This window comes from Danio rerio, chromosome 4 (assembly GCF_049306965.1).
Source record: "Danio rerio strain Tuebingen ecotype United States chromosome 4, GRCz12tu, whole genome shotgun sequence".
Lineage (NCBI taxonomy): Eukaryota > Metazoa > Chordata > Actinopteri > Cypriniformes > Danionidae > Danio > Danio rerio.
This window is the reverse complement of record NC_133179.1, coordinates 64,012,538-64,035,329: the sequence shown is the minus strand read 5'-3', so window position 1 is coordinate 64,035,329 and position 22,792 is coordinate 64,012,538. Positions and strand designations below refer to the sequence as shown.

At 38.3% G+C, this 22,792-nt stretch overlaps 4 non-coding genes and 1 pseudogene across 4 annotated transcripts; all 5 read right to left on the bottom strand.

The window, feature by feature from the left end:
- Positions 1–15,115: 15,115 nt before the first annotated feature.
- Positions 15,116–15,279, bottom strand: LOC141384058 (U1 spliceosomal RNA). Its single transcript, XR_012405107.1, has one exon. It is a non-coding gene; the product is annotated as a U1 spliceosomal RNA (small nuclear RNA).
- Positions 15,280–16,669: 1,390 nt separating this feature from the next.
- On the bottom strand, positions 16,670–16,833 carry LOC141384015 (U1 spliceosomal RNA). Its single transcript, XR_012405061.1, has one exon. It is a non-coding gene; the product is annotated as a U1 spliceosomal RNA (small nuclear RNA).
- Positions 16,834–18,223: 1,390 nt separating this feature from the next.
- On the bottom strand, positions 18,224–18,387 carry LOC141384093 (U1 spliceosomal RNA). The gene has a single exon (XR_012405149.1). It is a non-coding gene; the product is annotated as a U1 spliceosomal RNA (small nuclear RNA).
- Positions 18,388–19,777: 1,390 nt separating this feature from the next.
- On the bottom strand, positions 19,778–19,941 carry LOC141384016 (U1 spliceosomal RNA). Its single transcript, XR_012405062.1, has one exon. It is a non-coding gene; the product is annotated as a U1 spliceosomal RNA (small nuclear RNA).
- Positions 19,942–21,336: 1,395 nt separating this feature from the next.
- On the bottom strand, positions 21,337–21,485 carry LOC137489777 (U1 spliceosomal RNA; annotated as a pseudogene).
- Positions 21,486–22,792: the final 1,307 nt, after the last annotated feature.

Sequence of the window (22,792 nt, the reverse complement as noted above, 5' to 3'; positions counted from 1 at the left end):
GTTTTGCGATTTTTTGCGATTTTTCAAAAATTGTTCATATTTTGCGATTTTTCAAAAATTTCATTTTTTTGCGATTTTTCAAAAAATTATCATATTTTGCGATTTTTCCAAAAATTTTCATGTTTTGTGATTTTTCAAAAAATTTCCATGTTTTGCGATTTTTCAAAAAAATTTCATATTTTGCGATTTTTCAAAAAATTTTCATTTTTTGTGATTTTTTTGCGATTTTTCCAAAAATTTTCATGTTTTGCGATTTTTCAAAACAATTTTATATTTTGCGATTTTTCAAAAAATTTTCATGTTTTGCGATTTTTCAAAAAAATTTCATTTTTTTGCGATTTTTCAAAAATTGTTCATAATTTGTGATTTTTCAAAAAAATTTTCATTTTTTGTGATTTTTTGCGATTTTTCAAAAAAATTTCATGTTTTGCGATTTTTCAAAAAAAATCATATTTTGCGATTTTTCCAAAAATTTTCATATTTTGCGATTTTTCAAAAAGTTTTCATATTTTGCGATTTTTCAAAAAATTTTCATATTTTGCGATTTTTCAAAAAAATTTCATATTTTGCGTTTTTTCAAAAAAATTTTTATATTTTGCAATTTTTCAAAAAAAATTCATTTTTTGCGATTTTTCAAAAATTGTTCATAATTTGTGATTTTTCAAAAAATTTTCATTTTTTGTGATTTTTTGCGATTTTTCAAAAAAATTTCATGTTTTGCGATTTTTCCAAAAAAATCATATTTTGCGATTTTTCCAAAAATTTTCATATTTTGCGATTTTTCCAAAAATTTTCATATTTTGCGATTTTTCAAAAAATTTTCATATTTTGCGATTTTTCAAAAAATTTTCATATTTTGCGATTTTTCAAAAAATTTTCATATTTTGCGATTTTTCAAAAAAATTTCATATTTTGCGATTTTTCAAAAAAATTTTTATATTTTGCAATTTTTCAAAAAAAATTCATTTTTTGCGATTTTTCAAAAATTGTTCATAATTTGTGATTTTTCAAAAAATTTTCATTTTTTGTGATTTTTTGCGATTTTTCAAAAAAATTTCATGTTTTGCGATTTTTCCAAAAAAATCATATTTTGCGATTTTTCCAAAAATTTTCATATTTTGCGATTTTTCCAAAAATTTTCATATTTTGCGATTTTTCAAAAAATTTTCATATTTTGCGATTTTTCAAAAAATTTTCATATTTTGCGATTTTTCAAAAAATTTTCATATTTTGCGATTTTTCAAAAAAATTTCATATTTTGCGATTTTTCAAAAATTGTTCATATTTTGAGATTTTTCAAAATTTTTAAATTTTTTGCGATTTTTCAAAAATTGTTCATATTTTGCGATTTTTCAAAATTTTTTAATTTTTTGTGATTTTTCAAAAAATTGTCATATTTTGCAATTTTTCTAAAATTTTTTCAAAAAATTTTCATTTTTTGTGATTTTTTGCGATTTTTCAAAAATTTTCATGTTTTGTCATTTTTCATATTTTGCGATTTTTCAAAAAATTTTCATGTTTTGTCATTTTTCAAAAAATTGTCATTTTTTGTGATTTTTTGCGATTTTTCAAAAAATTTTCATGTTTTGCGATTTTTCAAAAAAATTTCATATTTTGCGATTTTTCAAAAAATTTTCATTTTTTGCGATTTTTCAAAAAACTTCATGTTTTTCAAAAAATTTTCATGTTTTGCGATTTTTCAAAAAAAAATTATATTTTGCGATTTTTCCAAAAATTTTCATGTTTTGCGATTTTTCCAAAAATTTTCATGTTTTGCGATTTTTCAAAAAATGATCATGTTTTGCGACTTTTCAAAAATTGTCCATATTTTGCGATTTTTCAAAAAATTTTCATTTTTTGCGATTTTTAAAAAAACTTCGTTTTTCAAAAAATTTTCATGTTTTGCGATTTTTCAAAAAAAAATTATATTTTGCGATTTTTCCAAAAATTTTCATGTTTTGCGATTTTTCCAAAAATTTTCATGTTTTGCGAATTTTCCAAAAATTTTCATGTTTTGCGATTTTTCAAAAATTGTTATATTTTGCGATTTTTCAAAAAATTTTCATATTTTGCGATTTTTCAAAAAATTTTCATATTTTGCGATTTTTCCAAAAATTTTCATGTTTTGCGAATTTTCCAAAAATTTTCATGTTTTGCGATTTTTCAAAAATTGTTATATTTTGCGATTTTTCAAAAAATTTTCATATTTTGCGATTTTTCAAAAAATTTTCATGTTTTGCGATTTTTCAAAAAAATTTTCATGTTTTGTGATTTTTCCAAAAAAATTCATATTTTGCGATTTTTCAAAAAATTTTCATTTGTTGTGATTTTTTGCGATTTTTCAAAAAATTGTCATGTTTTGCGATTTTTCAAAAAAATTTTATATTTTGCGATTTTTCAAAAAATTTTCATGTTTTGCGATTTAACAAAAAATTGTCATATTTTGCGATTTTTCAAAAAATTTTCATATTTTGCGATTTTTCAAAAAATTTTCATGTTTTGCGATTTTTCAAAAAAATTTTATATTTTGCGATTTTTCAAAAAATTTTCATTTTTTGCAATTTTTCAAAAATTGTTCATATTTAGCGATTTTTCAAAAAATTTTCCTATTTTGCCATTTTTCAAAAAATTTTCATGTTTTGCGATTTTTCAAAAATTGTTCATATTTAGCGATTTTTCAAAAAATTTTCATGTTTTGCAATTTTTCAAAAAATTTTTATATTTTGCCATTTTTCAAAAAATTTTCATATTTTGCGATTTTTCAAAAAATTTTCATGTTTTGCCATTTTTTAAAAAAAATTTTCATGTTTTGCGATTTTTCAAAAAATTTTCATTTTTTGCAATTTTTCAAAAATTGTTCATATTTAGCGATTTTTCAAAAAATTTTCATATTTTGCGATTTTTTCAAAAAATGTTCATTTTTTGCAATTTTTCAAAAATTGTTCATATTTAGCGATTTTTCAAAAAAATTTCATGTTTTGCAATTTTTCAAAAAATTTTCATATTTTGCGATCTTTCAAAAAAAATCATTTTTTGTTATTTTTGCAAAAATTTTTCATGTTTTGCGATTTTTCAAAAAATTTTCATGTTTTGCAATTTTTCAAAAAAATTTTATGTTTTGCGATTTTTCCAAAATTTTTCATATTTTGCGATTTTTAAAATTTTTTTCATGTTTTGCGATTTTTCAAAAAATTTTCATATTTTGCCATTTTTCAAAACATTTTCATATTTTGCGATTTTTCAAAAAATTTTCATGTATTGTGATTTTTCAAAAAATTTTCATGTTTTGCGATTTTTCCAAAAAATTTCATATTTTGCGATTTTTCAAAAAATTTTCATTTGTTGTGATTTTTTTGCGATTTTTCAAAAAATTTTCATATTTTGCGATTTTTCCAAAAATTTTCATGTTTTGTGATTTTTCAAAAAATTTTCATGTTTTGCGATTTTTCCAAAAAATTTCATATTTTGCGATTTTTCAAAAAAATTTCATTTGTTGTGATTTTTTGCGATTTTTCAAAAAATTGTCATGTTTTGCGATTTTTCAAAAAAATTGTATATTTTGCGATTTTTCAAAAAATTTTCATGTTTTGCGATTTAACAAAAAATTGTCATATTTTGCGATTTTTCAAAAAATTTTCATATTTTGCGATTTTTCAAAAAATTTTCATGTTTTGCGATTTTTCAAAAAAATATTATATTTTGCGATTTTTCAAAAAAATTTCATTTTTTGCAATTTTTCAAAAATTGTTCATATTTAGCGATTTTTCAAAAAATTTTCATATTTTGCGATTTTTCAAAAAATGTTCATTTTTTGCAATTTTTCAAAAATTGTTCATATTTAGCGATTTTTCAAAAAATTTTCATATTTTGCGATTTTTCAAAAAATTTTCATTTTTTGCGATTTTTCCAAAATTTTTCATATTTTGCGATTTTTAAAAAATTTTTCATGTTTTGCGATTTTTTAAAAAAATTTCATATTTTGCCATTTTTCAAAAAATTTTCATATTTTGCGATTTTTCAAAAAATTTTCATATTTTGCGATCTTTCAAAAAAAATCATTTTTTGTGATTTTTCAAAAATTTTTCATGTTTTGCGATTTTTCAAAAAATTTTCATGTTTTGCGATTTTTCAAAAAAATTTCCATATATTGCGATTTTTCAAAAAAATATTAATTTTTTGCGATTTTTCAAAAAATTTTCATATTTTGCGATTTTTCAAAAAATGTTCATTTTTTGTGATTTTTCAAAAAATTTCCATTTTTTGCGATTTTTCAAAAAAAAATTATATTTTGCGATTTTTCAAAAATTTTTCATATTTTGTTATTTAAAAAATTTTTCATATTTTGCAATTTTTCAAAAATTTTTCATTTTTTGTGATTTTGCGATTTTTCAAAAAATACATTTTTTGTGATTTTTCAAAAAATTTTCATGTTTTGCGATTTTTCAAAAAAATTTCCATTTTTTGCGATTTTTCAAAAAAATTTCATGTTTTGCCATTTTTCAAAAAATTTTCATTTTTCAAAAAATTTTCATTTTTTGCGATTTTTCAAAAATTGTTCATATTTTGCAATTTTTAAAAAAAATTTCATATTTTGTGATTTTTCAAAAAATTTTCATTTTTTGTGATTTTTCAAAAAATTTTCATATTGTGATTTTTCCAAAAATTTCTATTTTTTGCGATTTTTAAAAAAAAATTTCATTTTTTGTGGTTTTTCAAAAAATTTTCATATTTTGTGATATTTCAAAAAATTTCCATTTTTTGCCATTTTTCAAAAAATTTTATATTTTGCGATTTTTCAAAAAATTATCATGTTTTGCGATTTTTCAAAAAATTTTCATGTTTTGCGATTTTTCAAAAAAAATTCATTTTTTGTGATTTTTTTATTTTTCAAAAAATTTTCATGTTTTGCGATTTTTCAAAAAAATTTCATATTTTGCGATTTTTCAAAATTTTTTCATTTTTTGTGATTTTTTGCGATTTTTCAAAAAATGTTCATGTTTTGCGATTTTTCGAAAAAATTTCATATTTTGCTATTTTTCAAAAAAATTCATCTTTTGTGATTTTTTGCGATTTTTCAAAAAAATTTCATTTTTTGTGATTTTTCAAAAAAATTTCATTTTTTGCGATTTTTCAAAAAAATTTCATTTTTTGCGATTTTTCAAAAAAATTTCATTTTTTGTGATTTTTCAAAAAATTTTCATTTTTTGCGATTTTTCAAAAAAATTTCATATTTTGCGATTTTTCAAAAAAAATTCATTTTTTTGTGATTTTTTGCGATTTTTCAAAAAAAATTATTTTTTGTTATTTTTAGTGATTTTTCAAAAAATTCTTTTTTTGTGATTTTTTTGCGATTTTTCAAAAAATTAATTTTTTGCGATTTTTCATAAAATTTTCTTTTTTGTGATTTTTCAAAAAAATTTCATTTTTTGTGATTTTTTGCGATTTTTCAAAAATTTTTCATGTTTTGCGATTTTTCAAAAAAAATTCATATTTTGCGATTTTTCAAAAAAATTCATCTTTTGTGATTTTTTGCGATTTTTCAAAAAAATTTCATTTTTTGTGATTTTTCAAAAATTTTTCATTTTTTGCGATTTTTCAAAAAAATTTCATTTTTTGTGATTTTTCAAAAAATTTTCATTTTTTGCGATTTTTCAAAAAAAATTCATATTTTGCGATTTTTCAAAAAAAATTCATTTTTTTGTGATTTTTTGCGATTTTTCAAAAAAAATTTTTTTTGTTATTTTTAGTGATTTTTCAAAAAAAATTCTTTTGTGATATTTAGTGATTTTTCAAAACTTCATTTTTTGTGATTTTTTGCGATTTTGTAAAAAAATTTCATTTTTTTGCGATTTTTCAAAAAATTTTCATTTTTTTGCGATTTTTCAAAATTTTTTCTTTTTTGTGATTTTTTGCGATTTTTCAAAAAAATTCGATTTTTTGTTATTTTTTTTAAAAATTTCATTTTTTGTGAATTTTCAAAAATTTTAATTTTTTTGAATTGTTTATTATTTTTATTTTTCGTGATTTTTTGTGCTTTTTCAAGATTTTATCATTTTTCATGATTTTTCTTGATCTTTCAAGATTTCATTTTTCGTTATTTTTTGATGTTTTTTCATTTCTCGAGATTTTTCGTGACACTGAAGCAGTTCCAGCAGTACATTCTCAGCAAAGATATAGGCTTTATTTTATTTTTTTTAACTACTTTATTAAAAATATATATCATGCTGGCAACATTTCATGCAAACTACAACTTGTAACTCACAGAAACCCCCAAAGGACAGGCCTCTTCCTGCAGTGGCGGCCAGCTCCAGCTCATCGGGTTCTAGAGGTGACGGTGGATGCGCAGATGATGCGCTACTTGTGAAAAACCCTCAATGCTTTTGAAGCACAAGGTGCACAGCAAATTCATTGGTGTTCAATTTTTAAGTGTTGTGGTAATTCAGAGTGAAGTGTTAAAATTCTAGAGTTATATAAAGTGTCATACACTAAAGCTCCAGCAGATCTTTATGACACACAGACATCAAGAATCAGGATATGAACCTCAACCATGGTTGCTAAAAAGAAAAAAGCTGCATATTTCATGCTGGGTGCCAGCATAGTACAAAGCTCCCAGCATGCATTGCATCATAAATAAATTATGCAGCTTTATGTTGTTACAATCTCTTACTTTTTATTTATTTTGTGTTGTGTTTGGGAGGTGATATTTCAGTAGTTTTTTTAATTGATTTTTATTTTTTTTGTTTGTCACCAATATTGAGATTCAAAGACTAATTGTTGATGTCTGTGTGTTTTTAAGTGCTGCCATAGATCAAACATTCACATTGTAAATCATGCTTTTAAAGTCATTAATTGTTAAAGCTTCAGTGGTTTCATTTATGTATTTTATTTATTTCACACACATAACTAATGTGACACTGAATTAGAAAACAAGCAGGAGAAGATGGCTTTGATATCATAGTTAATCTCTTCAGACTGACTCTTACATTTTCTTTTGAATTTTCATGCTACATGTAAGAATAGTGTGATTAGCACTAATAATTATAGCATCCAAATTAAAAAAAAAAAAAAAAACCATTTATAGCAAGCAGTTGAAGAGCCCTACTAAAGCAGACTCTGTCCTCCATCATGGTGACTTCAAATGAACAACAGAAATTTCATAAAGAGCTTTTGTTCACATGACAGAATTAAAGCCAAAGCTCAGTAATAAGTGAAGCTCCATGATGAGTTGTTTATTGTGATGAGTTGTTTTAAAGATGTTGAAAATAAAAATAAATTTTATTGTGTAATTTGTTTATTTTTTTTTTTATTCATTATTATTTTATTTAAAGTTTTATTCTCAGTTGATTTCATCTTTGGTTTTGGCTACTGCTGCCAGTATTTTGATATACATTTTACATATATTTTACACAATAAGAGTTTGCTAATTAACATTCTCTGAGTGGTAATTTTTTTAACACTTTCAAAAGTGTTATTTTAACACTTTTTATAGTGGTTCCCATATAAACACTGAGGGAGTGTTAATTTGAACTCTAAGGTAGTTAAATCTACAATCTAAAATTTGCAGTGTGTATAACCCTTTATTATTGTCTTTAATTGTTTATGTACCAAAGCATAATCAATGAAACACAACATCAAAACACTGTGCTGATGAGATTGTCTTCTTGCTGCTTTGACACTGACTTTTGCCTATCTTGTGTTTTTTTTTGTCCTTCTTTAGCAGTTGAGGACAAAGGCGGTCTGCCGAAGAAACCACTCAGCTCCTCTGAAAGACAAGGTATATCACATAATAAATGTCACTTATTAACATTTATTCATACTGTTGCAGCATGAACTACAGCTGAGGGCCCTCCTGTGAAATATTTATTCAAGCTAATGGAGCAAGGACATGTTCACAGTACTTACGATAGTATATTATCTTCTGAAGAAAGTTTTATTTGTTTTATTATTTATGTTTTTTTATTGGCTACAGAACAAACAGTGTTAAGCTAGTTAAGCCTTTACTTTCTCAATCTAAATATGGTAGCACATCAGAATAATAGTCCTTTAGTTAATCAATTTACTAACACTAAGTGTCACCAATCTTGTGCCGCATTTTTTAATTACAGTTCAACATTAATGCATTATTAAAATCCAAAGTTGTGCTTGTTGACGTTACTTAATGCACAGTGCATTAATGAACTAACGTTATTTAACTTAAACATTAAATCGTTAACAAAGATGAATGAATACTGTAATTAATGTATTAAACTTCTAAGTCATGTCAGTAAATGCATTAACTAATATTAACTAATGGACTATTACTCTAAAGTGTTACCTTAAAGGGTGACACTTTACAATAAGTTTGTATCAGTTAATGTCAAAGCATTTACTACCATAAACAAGCAATGAACAATACACTTAATGCAGTATTTGTTCGTGTTACAGTCATCCATGCCAACTCAGTCCATCAACTAAGCATTAAATATTATTTTAATAAAGCATTAGTACATGTTGAACTATGATTAAAAATGTTGTACAAGCATTGTTCATAATTAGTACATGTTAGTAAATACATTATCTAATGAAACCTTATTGTAAAGTGTGACCCAATATTATGTTCTGTCATAATGGCAAAGATAAATTATAAGAAATTAAGTTATTAGAACTATTATGTTTAGAAATGTGCCTGAACAAGTCCTCTCTCCATTACACATAAATTGTGAAAAATAAAGTCCAAAATTTAACAGGGGGGGCTTATAATTCCGGCTTCAACAGTGTGCATTAATAAATAAAATTCATCACACTAAGACACTGTGTTCTGATAATCACAACTGTGCTCATTTAGGAGCCGGGGAAGCAAAGAGAAGAAAACGTTCCTGTGCAGATCTTTCACAGAAGCCCCACTCAGACTCTCCACTGTCTGCTGTAAGTTCATCGTTTGTACATCACAATTAGGTGGTGTATATACTCCTGAATACAGTTTTGTGAGCATAGATGGGGAGGCCGTGCTAAAAGTATGATTATGTCAATGAAAAAGGTTTTAACTATTATACTTACTTTGTTGAAGGCTCCTGCGTCGACTTCTTTATTGGAGGCTCCTGCATCAGCCTCATCAGTTCCTGGCCAGTCTTCTTCATCGGCTCCTGCGTCAGCCTCATCAGTTCCTTGCCAGTCTTCTTTATCGGCTCCTGCGTCAGCCTCATCAGTTCCTTGCCAGTCTTCTTCATCGGCTCCTGCGTCAGCCTCATCAGTTCCTTGCCAGTCTTTTTCATCGGCTCCTGCATCAGCCTGGTCAGTTTTTGCCTCGGCTTCTTCATCGGCTCCTGCATCAGCCTCATCAGTTTTTGCCTCGGCTTCTTCATCAGCTCCTGTATCAGCCTCATCAGTTCCTGCCTTGGCTTCTTCATCGGCTCCTGTATCAGCCTCAGCAGTTCCTGCCTTGTCTTCTTCATCAGCTCCTGTATCAGCCTCATCAGTTCTTGCCTTGGCTTCTTCTGACGTTCAACCTAGAAGGTCATCTGGTGGGTCAACACACAGTGACCCAGCACATTCTGAGGTAACTGTCAAAGTACTCTGTGGATGTTAAGATAAGAAAAATGTATACTTTAATACTAAAAAAAATCAACTTTAACTGATTTTAACACAGTTTTGTCTCGGTTATTCTAATTACCAGGTGTCATTTGAGGGTTGGCACAAGATGTGGGAGTCTGGACATACTGAGGCTGAAGGAGGATACTGAAAGGGGACTCTTTCAGAGGGCCATGTCTTATAAAGACAAATATGGAAACAGAAAGTGGAGGAAAGTCCTGAAGGATGACCGGATGTGGTTTCACCCTCCAGAATTTCCTGGAATGGTGGAAGGAAAAGTCCCCTCAGCAGACTTTCGCAGCTCATCGCCTAAACCAAAGGTGCCAGGAGCTATTTGGGGAGGTGGAGGAGGCAAACTACAGGCCTCCGGTTCCTGCTGGTGATGAGCGCATTGGTCTGGAGTACCTGTTTTCCCAGTCCTCAGAGCCCTTCAGTGCTCCTGATCATTACGCTCAGACTAGAGAGACACTTCAGGCAGATGAGGATGAGGACGAATATGTTCCTGCTGGGGTGGCAGAGGAAGAGCCGCAGGAGGAAGATGATGATGTGGGCTACTCCTCAGACCGCGAGAGGGACAGCCTGACTCCTCTGAGGAACTGTCTGTGCCTCACCGATCAGGCAGTGGCTGCTGAATTTGACCCCTGTGTGGAGGACGTGTGCGGTCCCAATCATCTGCCTGGGTACCAGCACGTAGAGGATCTGTGTAAAGTCCTTGTTGAGATCGCCCTGGAGGAAGGAAAACTTGCCCTAAATGAGTCGACCAGGCAAAAGGTCATCAGCGCCTGGAACAAGCTTGACCTCCATGACCGCAGCATCCAACAATTCGACAGCCTCTACTCTGCACGCTGGGGAAATGCTCTGTTTGGCCGCACCAGTGGAGATCCGACTGAGGCGTCCCTGGTGCAGAAGCTCAAGTTCAGCCAGCGCTACTCAGCCGCACACTTGGTGGACTCCAGAAAGAACCAGCTGATCAAACAGCTGTGGCTTCATCCTGGTGTTGGAGGAAAAGCTAAAGGGTCACCGCTGAAACAGCAGATCACTAAACTGTACCAGCGTGTGCAGCAGAGAGTGACGGTGGACGATGATCAGCTCAGCAAACTCGGGATTCCCATCCTGAAAATAAATTCAAAGTGCGTGAGCGAGTTCATCAGGAGGCAGGAGGCGCTGTCAGCCACAAACGTCACCGACCAGGGTCTGTCTGTCCTCCGTCGTCACCAGAGCGTCTCCAGCACCAGCCAGCCCCCCGCTGAGGAGCTTCAAGAGGAAAGACCCCATACCAGCCGGCCTGCAGTGCAGTATCCCATCACCACTTCTCTGGCCGGCACCCGAAAGTTGAAGCAAAGGCTCCCGCAAATCTTACCTGTCCCTCCCTCGGCTCTTGCTCAACCAGTTCCTGCGCCAGCCCATTCAATGCCCGCAGGACTCCGGCACACACACACTCCGCTGACTGCACCTCCCTCTGTTTCCTTGCCGCAGGCATCCACTCCGCCACTGTTGCCCTCAAGATCAACAGTCTACAAGAGGAAAAAGGCAGAACTCAGTGGCTCTGGACATCCAACCTCAGTGAAGGTTTACATCTGTGCTCTGTGTGGCCAACCAACTCAAGGCCACAAGAAATACAGAAAGAAGAGCTACTGTGAGAGCTCCAAAGCCTCCACGTCCACAAACCTTGCTGGGCAGACTTTGACTGTTTTGAAGACTTTAAAAGGGCTGTGGACGTTCTCTTGGGCTCTCAGTCTCAGGCCTCCGAGTCTGTCTAACTGGACCTCTATCCATGTTATTGTTGCAAAAATGTATATGTTATTATAACAGTTGGTTGTTTGAGAGTTTACAGCAGGGGTCTCAAACTCGCGGCCCGCGGGCCATTTGCGGCCCTCAGTGCAATATTTTGTGGCCCGCGCCGACCGCTGTACACTGACAGAATCAACGGAGCGGGGAGAGCGAGCGCTTCCTGGTCCGCTGATTCTATCAGTACACAGCGGTCACTGGCATTCCCCGCCCGCCGTGTAAACAAAGGAGCGGGGATGCCGGTGACGTCACCACGCACCCCGCCCCTTTGTTAGACGCTGTGACGGGCGGGAAGAACCAAGGTAAGCTGTTCCCGCCCCTGCCTGCCACTTAGCTACAGCCTGCATATATATATTATAGGTAGATACAGACTGGTACAGACTGATGTGACTGGAGTGGGGTGGGGGTGTTTTATTTATACATATATACGCCTTTTTTTTGGATGAGGGAATGGAAGTTTTGAGTGAGTTCCCCCACTTTTTTCCCTAGGACTTGGCCTTTTTGGGAGCACATATTTGTGTGAGAAGTTATTCTCCACCTTGAACTTCAATAAGTCAAAGTACAGGTCTAGACTTGATGATCATCTTCAAGCCATACTGAGGGTCTCAACTGCTTCCGCTCTAAAGCCAAATGTGGTTCAGATTTGTGAGAAGAAGCGCTGTCAAGTCTCTGGCAGCAAGAAGTAGGCAAAAGATGCCATGTTCAGAAGAACTGTTCATAATCTTCACTTAATGTTCTGTTAATGTTCAGGACACTTCATGTTCAGAAGAAATAATTAAAACTGTTAATAATGACATTTGAGGACTTTTTTTTGTGAAATCCCTTATGCGGCCCAGCCTCACCCAGACTTTGCCTCCTGCGGCCCCCAGGTAAATTGAGTTTGAGACCCCTGGTTTACAGTGTTTTACACTAATTTGTTAATTTTTGCAACACTGTTATTGATGCATAAATGTTATATTAACATTTATTTGTTTTAAAGTTTACAGTTTTTTACAGTTTGCACTAATTTGTTCATTGTTGTTACACTTATTGTTGCACAAATGTATGTAATATTACCAGTTGATTGTTTCAGAGTATACATCGTTTTAAACTGATTTGTAGATTGTAATTTATTGTTGCAAAAATGCAACCGTTTACAGTTTGCACTAATTTGTTGATTGTTGTTATTGTTGCAGAAATGAATGTTAAATTAACATTTGTTTAAGTTTACAGTGTTTTACACTAATTTGTTGATTTTTGTAACACTGTTTTGTTGCAGAAATGTATGTTATATTGTTTTACAGTTTACAGTATTTCGTTGATTGTTTTCTTGTTATTTTATTTATGTTTAATAATTATATAATATTAGGTTAAAGTATTTTAATAACTACTTTTTGATTACTAATGTTGCTTTTTATACTTTAATTGTTAGCTTTGTTTTTTTAAAGGAACTTTTTTTTTTAATATCTGAATGCTTGACCTGGCAGCAATTTTTTGTTAATATATACAAATATATTCTTATATCTATAACTGCTATCAATAATATTATAATTAATTATAGTGATAGTAATGTGTTTTTATTTATTATGTACAAAGCATATCTATTGTATACATTTTTATGTCAGGCAGGTCTAACAATATGTTTAGAACTTTTCTTTTGCACTTTTAATAAATTTGGATAATAAAATACAACCTCGTGTTTGTTTTTGTATTTGTGGGAATGACTTCATTAGTTTTTAAAAATTGCCTAAATCATTTGAATTTAATTTAGAATAATATTATCTAACTCTATGACAATAATATGCAGTCCATTTTAATAGTAATCTCTGGTACAGGTGTTCTGAAATGTCTATTGCTCCTCTGTGTTTTTCCAAGTCCAGCTCTGGAGTCGAAGACAGCTTATCCTGTTGCCGCCAGATGGGATGCCACTGGATTCATCCTTAAACCACATTTTAACATCAAGCTTCACCTGCAACATACAAATACCACTTGGTTAATATGGTGTAAAAAAAAAACAGTACATTAATCAAATATCCTATGACATTACACTCTCAAAATAGAAATGTTGTAATTTGTTACAGAGTAGTTAGTTACTATAATTAAAATACTCACCCAGTAACAAAGTAAGGGATTATTGTTCATTTTATGTAATTGTATCACTGCTATTAGAAATATGATGGTATATCTGTATAATATAATAGAACAGAAGCTAAATATTTGCATTTTTTTGTTATACAAACATATTTAAGAATAATTCTACTAAACATTATGCATTTAAAAAAAGTTTGACCTTTAATTACTACTATTAAGTATATTACATATGAATATTTTATTTATAGAACTGATATAACATATTAATTTATATATTACATTTGTTGAGGTTTATGAGGATTTTGACGGAACTTATTAAATTTTAATAACAAACTTATTAAATGATCATTTCATAGTTTACTTTTGTGCACAGTTAGAGTTGTTTGCTTTAATTTCAAAAGCACCACACCATATAGAACGTGTTCTGACAGTTACTACTATTTGTTTTGATGACATCACCAGGGGGTTGTTCACTCGTAAAAGCAATTCATTCATGGTTTGTTAAAACTCAATCAACCAATCAGGTGCTGTAATTGCCTACACATCTATAGTGAAATTTGCACGCCGTACAGGTCGATCGCCATTCGCAGGGGGGAGGGGAGGGGATCCTCCTGTTCTTTCTTTCTTTTCCTCCATCTGTTTTCTTTCTCTACAGATGCCGTTTTTCTCTGCTTAGTTTCTGATTTGGTCTATTTGGACATGTCGACCTCCTGCTTTGCTGCGGTTCGGACCGCCTTTGCCTAGAGCTCCATGCTTTGCACTCTTGCCTCGTATGTTTTGTGTCCTGTTTTCTTACGTCAGCCTATCAGCACAGTGCTCAAACGACATAGCTTGAAGAAGACGACGGGATCTACAAACGTTCCGCAAAAGAACTTCACTGACGAAAGCGGAAGCGCTAACGAAACAACCTCCCGCTGCAAGCACCTTACATTCCTGGGACGGGAAACTACCGACGGCTGGCTGCGAAATTGCCTCTGGTTCAGATTGGTTTAGAACCGTCCCTCTGCCTAAAACGCCACAGACGTCTGCAAAAGATTGCAGTTCTTGAAACAAAGTTACCTCTGATCCGAGCCGAAGCGTTCGCTTACTTAATGGCAGATAAAATGATGACCTTTCACACGGTCTGCATTCGTTCCGTCAGTAACAGCGGCAGGCCGGTAAAAATAAAATTCTGACATTCCACAGGGCACACTCGCTTGGCGGACAAAAGCCACCGGGGGCTCTCTTTGCGTGTTCCTTCACCTGGTCAAACCGCTTTGAGGGGGGACCTTTCGAGTAGTTTTCGGCGTCAGAACGGGCTCTTCTAGCGACGGGTGGGCAGGCCTTCCACAGGCGCGCGCGGCTCTACTGGAGCAAAAGAGGCTTGGCAAAGGACGAGGAAGAGAGGGAAGCGCCGCTCCAGCGAGAGGGTGCTCGCTGCAGAGCCATTTGAGGAGAGCTGAGCTCCAGCGAGGGGGAGCATGAGCTGTCGCTCCTCCACCTGTAAGCTGTTTTAATGCGTACACCAACCCCGCCCCTAACCCTACCCCCAGTGACATCACTCGTAGAAGAAGTGCAAAAAAGGTGGAGCTCAAGCTTAAGCTCCCCCTCGCTGGAGCTCAGCTCTCCTCAAATGGTTCTGCAGCGAGCACCACTTGGCTCCAGCCGGGTCCAACACTACCACCTGAACTCTGCCTTGAACCACTGTGCTCAGGGGAGAGCGCGAACGCAGTCCCCCACTACCAGAAATTATGCAGTCGAGATTCCCACATTTGGGGAATTCGCAGGGGTCAGCGTGGCCGGAGTGCAATGGCCAAGCCTCGCCCTGGGTGAACCACCTTCTTGATCATGGTATCTCCCCTGCCAGGTAAGTATGAGTTGCCGGGCGGCGCAAATGGCAGCCGCCATTTTCTATCGGCCGTACTCCAGGACGGTGATGCCCAGCCACCGAGCATGGGGAATGGGCCAGCAACCCCTGTCTCCTGACGGCGCTGTACTTGTAGCAGACGTGCCTGTGCCTGCAAACCACTCGCTAGTAACTGTGGCAACGCATGAAGAGTTTGAGCTTCCTCCAGATGCTTGCTTTGTGTTTTGTCATCAGTTGGGGCTGCCAACACATGGATTCCACCGGACGCACTCGATCTGGGGATAACAGACCCTCTATGGGGGGAGGGGAGGGGATCCTCCTGTTCTTTCTTTCTTTTCCTCCATCTGTTTTCTTTCTCTACAGATGCCGTTTTTCTCTGCTTAGTTTCTGATTTGGTCTATTTGGACATGTCGACCTCCTGCTTTGCTGCGGTTCGGACCGCCTTTGCCTAGAGCTCCATGCTTTGCACTCTTGCCTCGTATGTTTTGTGTCCTGTTTTCTTACGTCAGCCTATCAGCACAGTGCTCAAACGACATAGCTTGAAGAAGACGACGGGATCTACAAACGTTCCGCAAAAGAACTTCACTGACGAAAGCGGAAGCGCTAACGAAACAACCTCCCGCTGCAAGCACCTTACATTCCTGGGACGGGAAACCACCGACGGCTGGCTGCGAAATTGCCTCTGGTTCAGATTGGTTTAGAACCGTCCCTCTGCCCAAAACGCCACAGACGTCTGCAAAAGATTGCAGTTCTTGAAACAAAGTTACCTCTGATCCGAGCCGAAGCGTTCGCTTACTTAATGGCAGATAAAATGATGACCTTTCACACGGTCTGCATTCGTTCCGTCAGTAACAGCGGCAGGCCGGTAAAAATAAAATTCTGACATTCCACAGGGCACACTCGCTTGGCGGACAAAAGCCACCGGGGGCTCTCTTTGCGTGTTCCTTCACCTGGTCAAACCGCTTTGAGGGGGGACCTTTCGAGTAGTTTTCGGCGTCAGAACGGGCTCTTCTAGCGACGGGTGGGCAGGCCTTCCACAGGCGCGCGCGGCTCTACTGGAGCAAAAGAGGCTTGGCAAAGGACGAGGAAGAGAGGGAAGCGCCGCTCCAGCGAGAGGGTGCTCGCTGCAGAGCTATTTGAGGAGAGCTGAGCTCCAGCGAGGGGGAGCATGAGCTGTCGCTCCTCCACCTGTAAGCTGTTTTAATGCGTACACCAACCCCGCCCCTAACCCTACCCCCAGTGACATCACTCGTAGAAGAAGTGCAAAAAAGGTGGAGCTCAAGCTTAAGCTCCCCCTCGCTGGAGCTCAGCTCTCCTCAAATGGTTCTGCAGCGAGCACCACTTGGCTCCAGCCGGGTCCAACACTACCGCCTGAACTCTGTCTTGAACCACTGTGCTCAGGGGAGAGCGCGAACGCAGTCCCCCACTACCAAAAATTATGCAGTCGAGATTCCCACATTTGGGGAATTCGCAGGGGTCAGCGTGGCCGGAGTGCAATGGCCAAGCCTCGCCCTGGGTGAACCACCTTCTTGATCATGGTATCTCCCCTGCCAGGTAAGTATGAGTTGCCGGGCGGCGCAAATGGCAGCCGCCATTTTCTATCGGCCGTACTCCAGGACGGTGATGCCCAGCCACCGAGCATGGGGAATGGGCCAGCAACCCCTGTCTCCTGACGGCGCTGTACTTGTAGCAGACGTGCCTGTGCCTGCAAACCACTCGCTAGTAACTGTGGCAACGCATGAAGAGTTTGAGCTTCCTCCAGATGCTTGCTTTGTGTTTTGTCATCAGTTGGGGCTGCCAACACATGGATTCCACCGGACGCACTCGATCTGGGGATAACAGACCCTCTATGGGGGGAGGAGAGGGGATCCTCCTGTTCTTTCTTTCTTTTCCTCCATCTGTTTTCTTTCTCTACAGATGCCGTTTTTCTCTGCTTAGTTTCTGATTTGGTCTATTTGGACATGTCGACCTCCTGCTTTGCTGCGGTTCGGACCGCCTTTGCCTAGAGCTCCGTGCTTTGCACTCTTGCCTCATATGTTTTGTGTCCTGTTTTCTTACGTCAGCCTATCAGCACAGTGCTCAAACGACATAGCTTGAAGAAGACGACGGGATCTACAAACGTTCCGCAAAAGAACTTCACTGACGAAAGCGGAAGCGCTAACGAAACAACCTCCCGCTGCAAGCACCTTACATTCCTGGGACGGGAAACCACCGACGGCTGGCTGCGAAATTGCCTCTGGTTCAGATTGGTTTAGAACCGTCCCTCTGCCCAAAACGCCACAGACGTCTGCAAAAGATTGCAGTTCTTGAAACAAAGTTACCTCTGATCCGAGCCGAAGCGTTCGCTTACTTAATGGCAGATAAAATGATGACCTTTCACACGGTCTGCATTCGTTCCGTCAGTAACAGCGGCAGGCCGGTAAAAATAAAATTCTGACATTCCACAGGGCACACTCGCTTGGCGGACAAAAGCCACCGGGGGCTCTCTTTGCGTGTTCCTTCACCTGGTCAAACCGCTTTGAGGGGGGACCTTTCGAGTAGTTTTCGGCGTCAGAACGGGCTCTTCTAGCGACGGGTGGGCAGGCCTTCCACAGGCGCGCGCGGCTCTACTGGAGCAAAAGAGGCTTGGCAAAGGACGAGGAAGAGAGGGAAGCGCCGCTCCAGCGAGAGGGTGCTCGCTGCAGAGCCATTTGAGGAGAGCTGAGCTCCAGCGAGGGGGAGCATGAGCTGTCGCTCCTCCTCCTGTAAGCTGTTTTAATGCGTACACCAACCCCGCCCCTAACCCTACCCCCAGTGACATCACTCGTAGAAGAAGTGCAAAAAAGGTGGAGCTTAAGCTTAAGCTCCCCCTCGCTGGAGCTCAGCTCTCCTCAAATGGTTCTGCAGCGAGCACCACTTGGCTCCAGCCGGGTCCGACACTACCGCCTGAACTCTGTCTTGAACCACTGTGCTCAGGGAAGAGCGCGAACGCAGTCCCCCACTACCAGAAATTATGCAGTCGAGATTCCCACATTTGGGGAATTCGCAGGGGTCAGCGTGGCCGGAGTGCAATGGCCAAGCCTCACCCTGGGTGAACCACCTTCTTGATCATGGTATCTCCCCTGCCAGGTAAGTATGAGTTGCCGGGCGGCGCAAATGGCAGCCGCCATTTTCTATCGGCCGTACTCCAGGACGGTGATGCCCAGCCACCGAGCATGGGGAATGGGCCAGCAACCCCTGTCTCCTGACGGCGCTGTACTTGTAGCAGACGTGCCTGTGCCTGCAAACCACTCGCTAGTAACTGTGGCAACGCATGAAGAGTTTGAGCTTCCTCCAGATGCTTGCTTTGTGTTTTGTCATCAGTTGGGGCTGCCAACACATGGATTCCACCGGACGCACTCGATCTGGGGATAACAGACCCTCTATGGGGGGAGGGGAGGGGATCCTCCTGTTCTTTCTTTCTTTTCCTCCATCTGTTTTCTTTCTCTACAAATGCCGTTTTTCTCTGCTTAGTTTCTGATTTGGTCTATTTGGACATGTCGACCTCCTGCTTTGCTGCGGTTCGGACCGCCTTTGCCTAGAGCTCCGTGCTTTGCACTCTTGCCTCGTATGTTTTGTGTCCTGTTTTCTTACGTCAGCCTATCAGCACAGTGCTCAAACGACATAGCTTGAAGAAGACGACGGGATCTACAAACGTTCCGCAAAAGAACTTCACTGACGAAAGCGGAAGCGCTAACGAAACAACCTCCCGCTGCAAGCACCTTACATTCCTGGGACGGGAAACCACCGACGGCTGGCTGCGAAATTGCCTCTGGTTCAGATTGGTTTAGAACTGTCCCTCTGCCCAAAACGCCACAGACGTCTGCAAAAGATTGCAGTTCTTGAAACAAAGTTACCTCTGATCCGAGCCGAAGCGTTCGCTTACTTAATGGCAGATAAAATGATGACCTTTCACACGGTCTGCATTCGTTCCCTCAGTAACAGCGGCAGGCCGGTAAAAATAAAATTCTGACATTCCACAGGGCACACTCGCTTGGCGGACAAAAGCCACCGGGGGCTCTCTTTGCGTGTTCCTTCACCTGGTCAAACCGCTTTGAGGGGGGACCTTTCGAGTAGTTTTCGGCGTCAGAACGGGCTCTTCTAGCGACGGGTGGGCAGGCCTTCCACAGGCGCGCGCGGCTCTACTGGAGCAAAAGAGGCTTGGCAAAGGACGAGGAAGAGAGGGAAGCGCCGCTCCAGCGAGAGGGTGCTCGCTGCAGAGCCATTTGAGGAGAGCTGAGCTCCAGCGAGGGGGAGCATGAGCTGTCGCTCCTCCTCCTGTAAGCTGTTTTAATGCGTACACCAACCCCGCCCCTAACCCTACCCCCAGTGACATCACTCGTAGAAGAAGTGCAAAAAAGGTGGAGCTCAAGCTTAAGCTCCCTCTCGCTGGAGCTCAGCTCTCCTCAAATGGCTCTGCAGCGAGCACCACTTGGCTCCAGCCGGGTCCGACGCTACCGCCTGAACTCTGTCTTGAACCACTGTGCTCAGGGGAGAGCGCGAACGCAGTCCCCCACTACCAGAAATTATGCAGTCGAGATTCCCACATTTGGGGAATTCGCAGGGGTCAGCGTGGCCGGAGTGCAATGGCCAAGCCTCACCCTGGGTGAACCACCTTCTTGATCATGGTATCTCCCCTGCCAGGTAAGTATGAGTTGCCGGGCGGCGCAAATGGCAGCCGCCGTTTTCTATCGGCCGTACTCCAGGGCGGTGATGCCCAGCCACCGAGCATGGGGAATGGGCCAGCAACCCCTGTCTCCTGACGGCGCTGTACTTGCAGCAGACGTGCCTGTGCCTGCAAACCACTCGCTAGTAACTGTGGCAACGCATGAAGAGTTTGAGCTTCCTCCAGATGCTTGCTTTGTGTTTTGTCATCAGTTGGGGCTGCCAACACATGGATTCCACCGGACGCACTCGATCTGGGGATAACAGACCCTCTATGGGGGGAGGGGAGGGGAGGGGATCCTTTCGTTCTTTCTTTCTTTTCCTCCATCTGTTTTCTTTCTCTACAGATGCCGTTTTTCTCTGCTTAGTTTCTGATTTGGTCTATTTGGACATGTCGACCTCCTGCTTTGCTGCGGTTCGGACCGCCTTTGCCTAGAGCTCCGTGCTTTGCACTCTTGCCTTGTATGTTTTGTGTCCTGTTTTCTTACGTCAGCCTATCAGCACAGTGCTCAAACGACATAGCTTGAAGAAGACGACGGGATCTACAAACGTTCCGCAAAAGAACTTCACTGACGAAAGCGGAAGCGCCAACGAAACAACCTCCCGCTGCAAGCACCTTACATTCCTGGGACGGGAAACCACCGACGGCTGGCTGCGAAATTGCCTCTGGTTCAGATTGGTTTAGAACCGTCCCTCTGCCCAAAACGCCACAGACGTCTGCAAAAGATTGCAGTTCTTGAAACAAAGTTACCTCTGATCCGAGCCGAAGCGTTCGCTTACTTAATGGCAGATAAAATGATGACCTTTCACGCGGTCTGCATTCGTTCCGTCAGTAACAGCGGCAGGCCGGTAAAAATAAAATTCTGACATTCCACAGGGCACACTCGCTTGGCGGACAAAAGCCACCGGGGGCTCTCTTTCCGTGTTCCTTCACCTGGTCAAACCGCTTTGAGGGGGGACCTTTCGAGTAGTTTTCGGCGTCAGAACAGGCTCTTCTAGCGACGGGTGGGCAGGCCTTCCACAGGCGCGCGCGGCTCTACTGGAGCAAAAGAGGCTTGGCAAAGGACGAGGAAGAGAGGGAAGCGCCGCTCCAGCGAGAGGGTGCTCGCTGCAGAGCCATTTGAGGAGAGCTGAGCTCCAGCGAGGGGGAGCATGAGCTGTCGCTCCTCCTCCTGTAAGCTGTTTTAATGCGTACACCAACCCCGCCCCTAACCCTACCCCCAGTGACATCACTCGTAGAAGAAGTGCAAAAAAGGTGGAGCTCTGGCTTAAGCTCCCCCTCGCTGGAGCTCAGCTCTCCTCAAATGGCTCTGCAGCGAGCACCACTTGGCTCCAGCCGGGTCCGACGCTACCGCCTGAACTCTGTCTTGAACCACTGTGCTCAGGGGAGAGCGCGAACGCAGTCCCCCACTACCAGAAATTATGCAGTCGAGATTCCCACATTTGGGGAATTCGCAGACATCTGCCCACTGAACGTGCAATGTAAACTGTAGACTGTAGACTCTTGTCCAATGAAAAGCCGCGATTGTCTACAGTTTGATTAGACCCTGGGCCAATCGGAGGGCTGCATTGTCTAAAGTTTCAAATCACGGCCAATCAGCGCTGAGGATTTTCTAAAGTTTCTCTAGCTCTGGACGCTCACAATTTATAGGGTCAGAGAGTTCATCTGCTGTCGAGATAAATTCATATGCTGAAGTGATTTCGTGTGGTAAGTTATTTTTATACTGTTATATTGATGCACATTATGTTTTGGTCAAGGCACGTTTGAAATATCTCACTCTTTGTGCAGTATTCGTAAGGCTGCGCCTTCAAAAAGTACACCTGTCATAGAGATTTTGTGTGATAAGTTATTTTTATACTGTTATATTGATGCACAGTATGTTTTGGTCACATCACGTTTGAAATATTTCACTCTTTGTGCAGCATTTTGTCTGTGTTCGTGAGGCTGCGCCGTCATAAAGTACACCTGTTGTAGTGATTTATAGTGGTAGGTTATTTTTATCCTGTTCTGATAAACAGTATGTTTTGCTCACATCACGTTTGATATATTTTACTGTGTGTGCAGTAGTTTGTCTGTGTGTGTGACGCTGCGCCGTCAGACGTTCACCCATAACAGAGATTTTGTGTGGTAAGCTATTTTTATATTGCTAAGATCACATCACGTTTGAAATCTCTCACTCTTTGTGCAGTGTTTGGTCTGTGCTGGTGACGCTGTGCCGTCAGAAAGTTCACCTTTCCAAGATATTTCGTGTGGTAAGCTGTTTTTATACTGTGATATTATTTAAATGCATATTTGGCTGCACAAAACCTGAAAAAGTTTAGCTTTTGTATTATTTTCGACGATCGCGTCGGTTTGATAGCTCAGTATACACAGATGTTTCATTATAATATAGAAACAAACATGCTGATAAATAAATATCCCTTTATATGTAGCAATATATGTTACCATGGCGATTGTTATCATTAGTTGTAACTATGAGAAGTGAAGAACATCTTAAGATCTTAACTGGGACAAAACATATGACCAATACCTGTATTTGTTATCATAAGAATATAGTAAAATTGTTATTGCCATAGACTGAATAATATATCACTGATTCTCAAGGCCTGGGACAAAAACATATTCAGCAATAACTGCTATAAGCTTTAAAATGAAAATGAGCATACATTAAATATGATTTGTTATGTTATTTCAAGTATTATATGTGTAAATGATATCATATTAATGAGAGTATGTATTTAACATGCTTAGAATGTATTTTACCTTACCTTATATCAGCCATATGGAGGTTGATATTAATAGCTGCCCCTTAAAAAACACAAAATACAACTGTAAGC